Consider the following 13,355-nt stretch of genomic DNA (forward strand, 5'->3'; position numbering starts at 1 on the left):
ATACTAAAGATTAGGATTTTGTTGTAAGGTCTTAATCTCCTGTCAATGACTGGTAAAGTGAGTAAATCACCTAACCCCAAGGATAAAATATAGTCTCTTAACACAACAATAGAGATGCAAACTAAATATGGTTAATATGATTTTTATCTATGTTTGATAGAGATTTTCTATTCTAAGAATTTATACTTTCATGTCTCCTTGTTAAGGTTCACATTCTTAATTTTTCTCAATGAATTTGTTCAAAGGTGAATTTAAGTACACTGCACTATTACATTGTTAAGTAGTGCTTATTCAAAAATCTTAAAATTTTGATGCCTTTTTTATTAGTTACATTAGGAACAAATTGCCTGCCTTCTTTATGGGGTGATGTGGTAAGTGGACATCAAACCATATCTTGGGAATAATCTGTCTTGTACCACAAGCTACTCCTCATAAGCACACAATCGAAGCAAATACCTCTGATTGCAGTGAGTGTCCCTGGTTATCTATCACCGGCCTGTTTCTCTATATAAACATAGGATCTCCCTATGTGCCCCATATAAACTCCCATAAATCCTGCATATAGGCTCAACTGTTCATCTATTTTATTAGAGAACCATGTGTTTTATCCACTGGCATAGTAATATTCTGCTTTTGTTTGGGGGAAAAATATTTTTTTTTTTATGGTACGTAACAATTTTCTACTTTATTTCAGTACAACTTTCAACATACAGTCTACTATTTTTCAAGATATTTGAAGACTTAAAACAAAATTTCTATTGACTACTTGCAAACAGTAAAATTTAAGTAAAATGCTTACATTCTTATTTGAAAACAAAAATCAGGTAAAAAAAATGGTGGGTGCAAGTTCTGCTCTCTGTTGCAATCTCACTTCAGATTTACTATTCCTTTTCTTCTTTGCATCTGTCCTTCTTTTCTTCATTATTTTCCATAGTCTCTTCTTCATCTTCAACAATCCCATCCCCTTGGTATTTGTCATGAGTCCACTTTGGACTGCTACCTGATTTTTTGAAGTTAAAGCACCCTCTGCCATGTTAAAAAGTTCCATGACCTCTTCCTCTTTTGGCCCAATAATCCACACCATCATCTCTGTCATCATGAAAGGTTCCTCGTGGTTGGCTAACTCCCCCAAAATCTGAGTATTCTTTCAGTTCGTGGTGAGTTTTAAACTCTTCTTCTCTTTCCTTCTTACTCTCCTTTTCTTCTTGAAAACTGGGAGAAGGTGATGCTGAAGATGATGAGGATCGAGAATGATATTGCTTTCTACTTTTATGTTTACTGTCATCTTTGTAAGATTTGTATTCCTTGTAATCCTTTGGAGTTTTTTCCTGCTTTCTCGATCCACTGGATTCTCTGGAGTCCTTGGAATCCCCCGTTATTTACTTTTTTCTTTTCTCCAACGATCAATGTCATGCCAAAGATCAGTAGAATCACACCTTAATTTTTTATCTCCCTTTTGCTTTTCTTCTTTAAAAACTCTATCTTCTCCTGCTAAATGAGTATGCTTCCTCAGGGCACTTGGAGAGATGTCAATTCTCCTGTGTACCTCAGGGCTCTTTTGCCTGGCACTATATTCTTCAGTGGCTTTCTGATATGAAGTGAACCTCTCGTTTAGAGTCACTGCAGCTGATTTGAAGTATTGCTCTTTAACATGATGAACCAAGGACACAATGTGTTGAATAAATGACTCTGAAGTGCTTTTGATGGCCTGTGGCAACTTAATGTGGTCAAAGATGGTTTGGACTTCTTGTTCTTTCTTGACAGAATGCACAAGTGTACTAGCAAGTAGCCTGTCTTTAGTCAAGGAAGCAGGTCTGTTAGAATCATCAAGTGGAACGGGTACCATTTTGAGTTTGACTTCAGGTCGATGAGAATCACTGGCTATCATTCTGATCCTAAGTGGGCTCTCCTCTCTGAAGGTAGACTTTTCTCATGCATCCAGATTCTTGTGTACAGGCGGATTGTAATCAAAGAGGTCTTTGAGCTTTTCAGACTTTACCTGCTCAAGTGACTGAGTTTCTTTCTTTTACTGTTGTTCTCTCAGCATTTTTGTCATCTTCCTTGTGCTTATCTTTTGCAGCGCTAGGCCCTTCCACTACGTAGCCAGTCTCTTTAAGTTTATAGTTTTTTTTCTTCTCTAAATCCATCACTTTCTCTACTGCCTTTCAGTGAAACTGTGGACTTGTACTTGGGTCCTTCCTCTTCAGTATTCTGGTGAGATGTAGTAGCAAAATTTTTACCCTGATCTGCAAGGACTGACGTCCTCAACTGTCTATAGTCCTCTGTCTCCTCTATGTCATCCCCTTCTGAATCATTAAACTTTTGTTTTCCAGACTCTTTACCGCTAAAGTAATCTAGAGCTTCCTGATCTTCCCAGTCTCCCTCTGCCCTCCCTTTCTCTGATCCTTTCTCCTTTGGAGCCTCTTTATCCCTGGTACTATCCCTATCAAGAAGGAATACTCTAGACTCTTCATCTGTGAACCTTTTTAAGAATTTTCCTGTCTTTGCAGTTTCCTGATCTACACCATCAGGATAAAATGAAGAACGTCCCCTAGCTTCATCTCTTAGAGCATTCTGTGGTGTGATTGTCCTTGCAGGGCTTCTTCGTGAAGGGATATGATGAATTGGACTATTCTGAGAAGGACTGTACCAACTAGATCCATTTCCAACAGAACCAAACCCAGACCTTTCAGGACTATGCTGAATGGAATGTGAATGCTGAGAGGGGGTGTTTTTTTTTTTGTTTTTTTTTTTGTTTTTTTTCAGAGTGAACTGTACTGAACATGGGAGCCTCAGAGCAAGATGAACTCTGACTAGGTGGTGTAGTGATCGTTGAAGGACTATGAGGAGATCTGGGACTATTATCATAAACTGAAAGGCCAGGCCAAATATCACCAGATGTGGCTGATGATTTGTGAAACTTATCAATAGATTCAGATGGATCATGTTCAAATGTATATTTCGGTTCCTCCTATGATTTACTTTTCAAAGGATTCTCATCTTGGGGCTCCCCTTCAGCTTTTTTGGTTTGTTTTTCCCAAGACCCTTGTCTTTTAGAGATAGGAGATTTGCTATATGGGGATGAAGAACAAGAAGAGGATGATCTTGGAGACCTAGAAGATCTATATGACTGGTGAGATATGCTTCAGGATCTTTGAGAAGAAACGGATCTTTTTTTTGGACTCCTGGAACGTGAATGACCTCATCTAGGACTCCTAGAGTGTCTTCTATTCCAGACAGGTCTATAACCACCTCAATGGTATCTAACTCCTCCTTGATAATACCCTCTGCCCCTTCCTCTGTACCCATAAGGCTGTCTCATTCCTCTATTATTTCTGTAATCTCGACGATAATCTCTAGAATAAATACGATCTCTACTATGAGATCTTGAGTATGTCCTGGAACAAGACCTAGAACTGTATCTCTTCTTTCTAGAATGTGATCTTGATCTTGATCAAGAACTAGAATGTGATCTAGACTTTGATCTCGAAGAATGTGATCTAGATTTGGAGCGACACTTTCTTTTGTCCTTGGGTTTTATGCAGGATTAAGCACTCAAGTGAAGTCTTTGAGACGTTAAAATTCTTCCTGGAGAAAACGTTCTGAGAAATTAAACTCTGAATTCAAATTCCTGAAACGCCGAAAGCACGGTCCCGGGGCCTTATCTCCATTATAACTACACAGTGGCCATTTCCCAACTCAAGCACAGGAGGAAAACCATAGAGGTATCTTCAATGCGCTAGCTCGTTTCTGTCACTTCCGATTTTTCAGGGAAAAATATTTTTTTACTGGAATCCAAGTTGAAAGGATTCATTGAGCAGAAACATAGAAGCCTTGACACTTTCTACACAAAAGTACTATTAAAAAACAATTTATGGACAGAAACTCAGTCATTTTTCTTGATTACTCATCTCAGTTATATTATTGTTTATTCAGCATTAGAACTGTTTTGGAAATATGTATATTATCAAACGGAGTTAATATTGCTTCTTTCTGTTCACTGAATGGTCAAATTATTCAGTAACTGCCAATGTTGATGCATTACAGTGTAATAGTCATATCCAAATTGCAAGATGACGACATTAATTAGACCAAATTTCTAACTTTTGAATTAAAAAAAATTAATATAGATCTTAAATGCAATGCAGTTACTAATGTTCATGCTATATTACTTTAAAAAACAGCTTTGCTGCTAACCTCTCAGAATAAAAGGAATGAATAAATTAAGTTGGGATGCCTTAAAATAGGGAGAAATAACTACACTCAGGGGCACCATGACATGGAGAAGGAACAATAACCAAAAAGACAATTTATTAGCACCAAAATAAGAGGTATTATTTATCCTATGGTAAAATAACCATGCTCATACTTAGGCATTTATCAAATATCTACCTACTGTATGCTGTACGTTCTTTAAAATAGAATGTGAGATTTGGGGCTGTGTAGAAGTCGGAGCATGCCCTCCGTCACCATATTTTTTTATTACAAGATTGAGAAAACAATAGACACTTAAGATGCTTTGACTGATTGTGTCTCAGGGCACGACAGCTTTGGTTGGAGGTCATTTCTTACTGAATTTCTTACTACTGTGTTTTGAATATTTATTTCCTTATCTCGTTATCATTTTGTTCTTTATAATGGGATTTATAAATTTATCTAAATGCCTGCGCTCTGTAAATACCTATCTTGTTATTTTTCTCTACAGCTCCTTGTATGTCAAGGGTTCCTAGAAAATACGTTATTGTTGCACAGTAAAGTCTTATATTTTAGAATTATACCTTCAATTCAGAGTTAGAGAGCTTTTTTCCCTGTTCTGGCAGGGTAGCCGATTCAGAGTGTCCGATAGAAAATTATAGCCATTCATCAATGAAGGCGAGGGAGTCATCTTTTATTGTAAAACCTTAGGCTTCTGGATGACTGTAAACTATCATAGACAGAATTACTCCCATTGTACTCCTTGGAGGCCTCTTGCTTTTCAGAAAAGAAAAACAGAGATAGTAAAGTTTGTTTGTTTCTTAACCACGGTCTACCTGGAGACTCCAAATATGCCCTTACTTCAGACTTCTAGATTTTAGGCCCTTCTCCTAAGACAGGGGCCTTTCTGAGAGATTGTGATTAAACTGTGGGATTCAAATTGGTATGGTTTACACTGTAATCTCATCTAGTGGTGAAGTTACAAGTGGTTTAGGCCCAGGGAAGGCGTTAGTTTATGAATAGATGTGATGATTTTTTACTGGGAGACTAAACAGGCAAGACAGAGGGTTTCCTGTTGCTTTCGTTTTTATATTCTTTTCTTCTCTTTGCACTAGTTGAGCTAGTATTACAAGGCAACTTATCTATAGAGACCAGAAAACCTAAATGAACCACACAAGCTTCCCGCACTTGCAACAGAGAAGATACTGTCCAATTTCTGTAAGAGTTCTGGTATGACAACCCAACCCTTTGATTCCTTTAATTGGGCTGGTAAAATAAAAAGAAAAGTTAATGGCTTTGCTCAGAATGATTGAAACATTATTGCCTCATGTTCTATGTTTCTCACCATATCTTCCTTCCTCACCACAACTATTTTTATTCCCAAATTTTTGCAAGTCTAGAGTTTTAGCACCTGTAGGAACAAATAAATTGTACCATCATGATTGAAGAGAAAGATCGTTAATAAATAAGTAAATAGTAACTCATAATTCACTTAAATATTATGCCTAGAGAGGTATTTCCTCTTTTAAAACAATTTTTTAAACTATGTATAAAAACTCATTTTATTTCGGGTTAGAAAATTCCTAAAGTGAAGAGGCAACATCGTTTATTAATAAACCTAAGGGATATAATTTTACTGCTAATAACAATATTACCATATGTCATAAACGATACCTTAAATTTAACAGTCAATTTTTCCAATCCTGTACTCCAGAGCCATCAGGGAATAAAGCTCAGTAAAACCAGAATGGGAGAGAAGGACACCAAAAAGTAACTGCCTTGTATGTAACTGACCAAGAAAACAAACTTAAGCTAACTGCAACACAAAATTCCTCAGAAATTCAATTGAGATAAATAGCATTTGTGGATGTTATTTATCAAGAGATGACAGGTGACACACTTTCTCAGGTATTAGAAAACTTTCCACTGTGTATTTGGCCTAAGCCACACATATCAATTTAAGATTTGTTCTTTCTTATAGGTGTTTTTCAGAGAAGAAAAACCTTTTCAAACATTTATTCAACAAACGTATATTGAGCACATATTATGTGGCAAGAACTGTTTGAAGTGCAGGATGCTCAACTAAGAGCAAAACAGACACCCAACCCTACCTTTAGAGAGTTACATTCTAGAAGATGTAATAACTATATTTTTCACGTACATGGACAATTACATAAGGTTATGGATTTATTGTCTTATTTCGACTATGGAAAACAGATTATTATACATAAGTTGATATTTCTACTAGTTCTAAATATTTTTCATTCCTATTTCTCTTTATTATTAACACCATTGTAAGTGATATTATCTTAAAATGCTTCTTGTATATTGTGGACTGTTTAAATTCTTTATGAAACAAGGTGAACTAAAATATACAAACAAAAATCAGTGTGAGCAATATTGGAGAATAAAACTAAATAAAAACTACTGAAAATTTAGGCTTCTCATAACCTTAGGCATTAACATTTTGAAACTACATGAATATATATTTAAATCAAAGACGCAGGATGATTCATGATAGAAAGCTCTATCACCACAGAAGTTAAGAGGACTGTGATTTAATTATTTCTCTTTCACTGGTTTTATATGTAATAATTTAAAGAGCATGACCTCTCTAAGCCACAAATTATAAAAACCTATTTTATCAAATGGAATGTATACATTTTACATAACTTTTCAGTTAATTGCATATGCTAATCAATTAACAATTAATTTGCTCTCATTAGGTATAAGGATTTCCCCAAGTTTCTCCAAATCTTGCTAATTTTCTATTACACTTAATTTTATTTATTATTAACCAAAAGCATTATTTATAAGATAAATATGATTATTACCCTCATATGACAGATGAATGAACTGGGGTCAAGGGAAGCTAAGTCACCTGAGCGAGCTAGATTTGAACATAGACAAATATCACAGCTGAAAGACTTAATCACTACATAGCTACAATATTTATTCTGTATGAAATGTGAAAAAAAAAACATAGATGTTAGTATATTTGTGTGGAGATGTAAGTAAGAAAAAAGCAAAAAAAGTTTAATGCAATAAGTGAAAAACGGGCATTAAAAGTTTAGTCCAAATGGAATTTAGAGCAAGAAGAAAACCTCTCTTTGAACATTACTGAAAGGAGCTTCAAGAAGTTGGGCTACAGAATGAGTCTCCTCAACAAGTTGAGAGATTATTAAGGGAGCAATATTGTACAATCACAGTTATTAGAACTGTAAGATCTTTGAAAGACTACCTGTAGTAGGTACAAAAATGGCCTTTCAAAGCTGCCCATGCCCTTATTCCTGGAACCTGTTAATATATTATATTACTTGCCAAAAGGAACGCTGTAGATGTGTGATTAAGCATTTAGATATTGAGATAGGGATATATCCTGGATTATCCAAGTGTGCCCAGACTAATCTCATGAACCCTTAAAATGAGAAAAACTTTCACATATAGAGTCAGAAAGAGATGATAAGACAAGAAACTGTAGAGATTCAAAGCTTGAGATGAATTTGGACAGGCTTTGCTGGCCTTGAAGATGGTGGAAGGAGGGCACAAGCTAAGGCATCTGGTGGACAACAGAGAACGATGCTTCCAGAAAGAAACAGGGACTTCAGTTCTGTAACAGCAAAGAACTGAATTCTGCCAATAATTTGAATGAACAAAGAAACACATCTTCCCCTAGAGCTTTCAGAAAGGAATGTAGCCATCTAACACATTTGCTTTTAACCCATGTCTGACTTCTGACCTAAACAATTATTAAAAAAAAAAAAAATTGCATTGTTTTAAGCCTCTGAATTGGTGATAATTTATTATGGCAGCAACACAAAACTAATACATCATTTGAAAAGAATCTCTGTACCTACACAAGTAAATTATGTGTCCCTTCTAAATTTTTTAATGTTTATTTATTTTTGAGAGAGAGAGAGAGGGAGAGAGACAGAGACAGAGTGCAAGTTGGGGAGGAGGAGAGAGAGGGAGACACAGAATCTGAGCTGTCAGCACAGAGCTCAATGTGGGGCTCAAACTCACGAACCATGAGATCATGACCTGAGCCAAAGTCAGACGCTTAACCGACTGAACCACCCAGGCACCCCTGTGTCCCTTCTATTTGTAAGGTATTATATCTTAGATATGTTAGGAGAGATTTTTACATATACCATAGCTGGAAAATGGCAGTTACATCTGAAAAATCCCAGAATGACAAGTATTCATCATGGTTTTTAAGACTCTTTGGAAAACAGATTCCAACTCTGTGTCAACTAATATATTCTAGGAGATAAAATTCTTATTAGAAAAGCTTAAGTCTGGGGGCCCCTGGGTGGCTCAGTCGGTTAAGCTTCTGGCCCTTGATTTTAGCTCAGGTCATGATTTCATGGTTCATGAGATTGAGGCTTACTTGGGGCTGTGTGCAGACAGTGTGGTATCTGCTTGGGATTCTCTCTCTCTCTCTCTCTCTCTCTCTCTCTCAAAATAAATAAACAAACATTAAAAAAGAAGAAGAGGAGTGCCTAGGTGGCTCAGTTGGTTAAGCATCCAACTCTTGATTTCGGCTCAGGTCATGATCTCACAGCTCGTGAGTTCGAGCTCCACATCGGGCTCTGCACTGACAGTGTGGTACCTGCTTGGGATCATCTCTCTCTCTCTCCCTCTCTCTGCCCCCCCCCCCCCGCTCATTCTCTTTCTCTCTCTCCCTCTCAAAATAAATAAATAAAACTTTAAAAAAAGAAGAAAAAAATCTTATGTCTCAGTAAAAAAGGATTTCAATTTTGTATAATTAAATTTTTCATAAAATTATAGAATGTTTGAGCTAGAGGCAAACTTGAAGATAATCATAATCATCTCTTTAAAGTTATATATGAGGGTGCAGAGGGTACAATTTGTATTGTACATGTAAGCTTTAGTTTTTTCCAATTTGAGGAAAGATTTTGGGATAAGTTTCCACATTCAAAAATCTACTTTTCTTTGGTGTCCATATTTGTTTATGTTCTATTATCAGGTTATATTGAGAACTACAACATCAACCTCAAACGGGTCTTCTCTGCCCATGAATCCATAGGCTGTTTAAAGAATCAAATGCTAAAGTGTGAACCTGAGCTCCACCGGAGAAACTTATTTTAATGATTTATTATGAACATGATTCATTATATCATCACTAAGATGGGAACAACAACGTGTATTACAAGGGCTACGTGGCCAGCACTCCTCACACCATATTTTAGAAATCTTAAACCCAAATTGTGACAGGTAGGTATAAAAAGAATTGATTTAAGCTTCTTTAAAAATGTAAATGCATTCATAACTTTACGTCTGCACATATATTCCACCCCTGACTTGGACTTCTAAACTGTTTCTATTTTCTTTTGAACCTTTATTTATGGAATTTCCATACTTATTTTATATAAGTGGTACAGTTTTGTTGTTGGATACACAAATGCATCTCCAGGAAACTTACATATATGGGAAAAGAGCTTAGTAAATCATCTTTGACATATAATAAAATCTTTATAGAAGAACAATGAAAAGACAAATGGTTATCAACATACTTTTTTGTTTTAGTCTTCCTCATATCACTGATACCAAGTCTAAAACTTATTCCTTGTTTCCTCCAGCCTATACATGGAATGAGTACTACGGAAAGGTAGGTAGGACATGGCATTCCAATTCTAGGAATCTTGAAACTCATTATTCCAATTAATTAAGGTTGGTATTTGACATAAAACCAGATTGGAATCCAGCGGTAAATCACTTACACACTCATAACTGCAATGCTTTTTGAGAGAATTGGGTCAGGAAAAGTTCTTAATGATAATTTAGGTTCAAAGTCCTTGGTGCTATGGTCAAAGTCACTATAAGTATATAAGATTGCTTCCTATTTTAGGCAGTATTTCTCTTTGAATAGAAGACCTGTGTTTTTATTTTAAACTAATCACAGTGATTTATAGATGCTGTGAATTATCTCTGCAACAGAATTAGATAGTGACTTTATAGTGACACTTGATGCTTCTTAAATTTTCTAAAGTAGGTCATAAATCAGATAACCTTACAGAAACTTTTAGTCCTTAGAATCACAGTATTGCAAAAAAAAATATATACAACTTGTTTGTTCCTCTACTACTATTATTTATTTGTATAGCCAACTAATTGTCAAAATGTTCTGAGAGACAGAGAGAGAGAGACAGAGAGACAGAGAGAAAGACAAGGGGAGAGAAAAATCAGTTTCTTCCAAAAGAGTTAGATCTATCATCTTTGTAATTGATAAATGAATTCAAAAGGCAATTTGCAGCTCGAGAAATTTTGATGTTGCTGATGATTGTGGTGCCATTTAATGATGATGACAATGATTATGACGACAGTAACAATGAATATTGTTCAAGAAATGCTTGTGCTAGGCCAGGCTTTCTCATACTTTATCTCATGTGACAGACCATTCACCAATGGGAAAATACGGTAGGAAGGAATGATTTTGATTATGAAGATAAAACAATATCTAAATCTCTTAAAAAGTGAGACAATACAAATGCTATCGATAATCCCTGGAGGAAATTCCATTAATTCCATTAATAAAAGCTATATTAGTTTTGCTCATAAAACAAACTCTTCCATTGGTGAAGAGAAAAAGAAAAAATAAAATCATGTTAAATATTTTATCTAAAATGGAAGTTATCAGGAGTAATGCACTTTTTAAAGTGGTTTGGGAAATCATGGTTATAAAATCACAGATTTTAATAATACAAACACATGCATGGTTTCCAAATATTTGCTAAAGACACAAATCAGAGGAGGATAAAAGGAAGCAAAGAAGCCTCAAAGGCAGACAACTTCAGGTGGAGACTTGATAGAGTGGCAGGTATTACACATATCCTTTTGCCATAATATCTGAAAAGCAAAGACTGTAAGCACACATGAACCACCTGTTTATCAGGCATTGGACAACACCCTTGCTTTCTGTGGGGGGTCACCACCCAAATTGTGACACGGGGATTGAAGCCTAAAAGTCAAGCCTAACTAGTAGATGCTCAGGGACTGGGGCTGCTGACTGTGCTGGAATTTGGAAGAAAGGACACCAGAGGTGAAGGAGTGGGCAGATAAGCAGATCTAGAGCACTGCACAGGGTCTCCTTTAAGGCTCTGCCTAGATACTAACCTGTGCATGCACTGAGGGAGATTTGGGAGGCCAGGCAGCGAAGAGCTAACGAGGGCAGTGTGATGAATGTTTATTCTGGAGGCATCATCTTGTGGGGAGATTATGGACATGGGAATAGCCAAAGTGGAGACACCTCATTGAACATCAGGACATTCTACTGGAACCTGAGAAGGGGGTTTTAGAAGTAGGGCATCTCTAGCCCTTAAGTAAAGAATAGACTTGATCCTGCCTAACAATGCCTGAAACCAAGGTTTGCTGGCATCAGCTGATCTGCCTTTTGCTAGAATAAAACTTGATACAATTTTTACATGGATGCAACAAAATTAAAATATAGTACCTGCGTTCTTCAGGATAGAATTAAAATTACTAGCCATGGCCACTTAGGAAAACAGATGCTAAAATAGAGACTCAAGGATACCTACTTGAAGATTCTGTGGCAAAACTCCCATGTGTGGAGAATTTATCAAGTATCAGTAGGAGAAATACAGTTTTCTCTCTCTCTCTCTCTCTCTCTCTCTGTTTCTCTCTGCCTCTCTCTCTCTCTCTCTCTCAAATATGACGTTAGAACAAAAGACTATGACCATATATATAATTTATATAGAAGTATTATAGAAGACTTTTGAATTTTGAATTTTCTTATTTTAGCTACTTTCTTTTTAGAATGGTCAGAGGGTTGCATAATAAATAGTGATTTACCAAGACCTAATAAGGCAGGGCTTTTATTGTTTGGTTGGTTTTTATTTTTGTTTTGTTTTGTTTTTGGTATTTAGTCCTTTTTGGGTACTTCTGCTTCTCTAATCATGCCATTTGGTGATAAAAATTAACCCCCACTCTTACTATACAATTTCATTTTCTCAGATTATAGTCCACATTTATAATTAAATATAAAGCCGTAATTATCCAAATTTATCCAACACAATATAAGTGTTCTGGGAACTCTGACATACATAAGATGGGCACTGTGGAGAAAGGATATATACCCCTTTTCAACTGAATCAGGAATGACTGGACACTTACACCTGTGCTTCTTAACTGAAAGTTTCGAAGATCAGGGAAAATCAAACACTTTAAGATGAAGATATTGATTTAAATATGATATGCTTCAAAAGATAAGTATTCAAATCTATTCTTTCTAATATCTTATTTTGTGGGATATGTGCTATTTATGGTGATGGACGAATTTGGTTAGTTACTGAAGAAGGAATCAACATAAATAGTGGCCCCTGTAGTACATCATTGTAATTGTTCTTTCTTTGAGCTGAACTTTAGATGATGAGATTTTTAAAAAATTTAGTTACTGTGAACTAAATCTTTTCTTTGTCAATACTCTTTCTCCCAGGAACCTAGGGAAGGGTCAAATGATACACAACCATGTTTGTGGGTTATCCGTTTGTGTATGTGTGCCTGTATGTATTTACATGTAAAGGTTTAGGGAATAATGAAAGAATGGAAATTGGTACTGGTAACAACTATTCAACACATAAAACAGGAAAACATTTCTCACCAAGATATCTGATTATCCCTTTGTTTAAAATGTCAAAATCTTTATAAAGGGGTTACACATTCAGAGCATTGTGAATCCTAGTGAAGAATCCTAATGAAGTCTTATTACTTGTTAACATGTGATTTATTTCAATAAATTTACAAATCTATCAACTGCAAAAAAAGATTTACCTTGAAGTGTGGTGGATTTGTGATCAGAGAACATTCCTGAAGGTCAAAGACTTCGTTTCCCGAGAGGTCCATTTGGAAGGGGCTTGTCTAATTACCTACTCTTGCAGATAACTTTCCTCCAGGGACATCTCCAGGAAAAAACAACAACAACAACAACAACAAAAGGTAGTAAAAGGAAGAAGAGAAGCACTAAAATCTTCAGTGAAGCCTCCACTGTGGATGTGAAACACACTTTTTTTTAAATTTATTTTTTAATGTTTATTATATTTGAGAGAGAGAGAGAGATACAGAGAGCAAGCAGGGAAGCGGCAGAGAGAGAGAGGGAGACACAGAATCAGAAGCAGGCTCCA

The 13,355-nt window shown here is 35.9% G+C and overlaps 1 pseudogene; it reads right to left on the reverse strand.

The window, feature by feature from the left end:
- Nucleotides 1-671: 671 nt before the first annotated feature.
- On the reverse strand, nt 672-13,077 carry LOC131483814 (bcl-2-associated transcription factor 1-like; annotated as a pseudogene).
- Between the last annotated feature and the right edge of the window lie 278 nt (nt 13,078-13,355).

The sequence above is a fragment of the Neofelis nebulosa genome, chromosome 8, assembly GCF_028018385.1.
Source record: "Neofelis nebulosa isolate mNeoNeb1 chromosome 8, mNeoNeb1.pri, whole genome shotgun sequence".
Classification (NCBI taxonomy): Eukaryota; Metazoa; Chordata; class Mammalia; order Carnivora; family Felidae; genus Neofelis; species Neofelis nebulosa.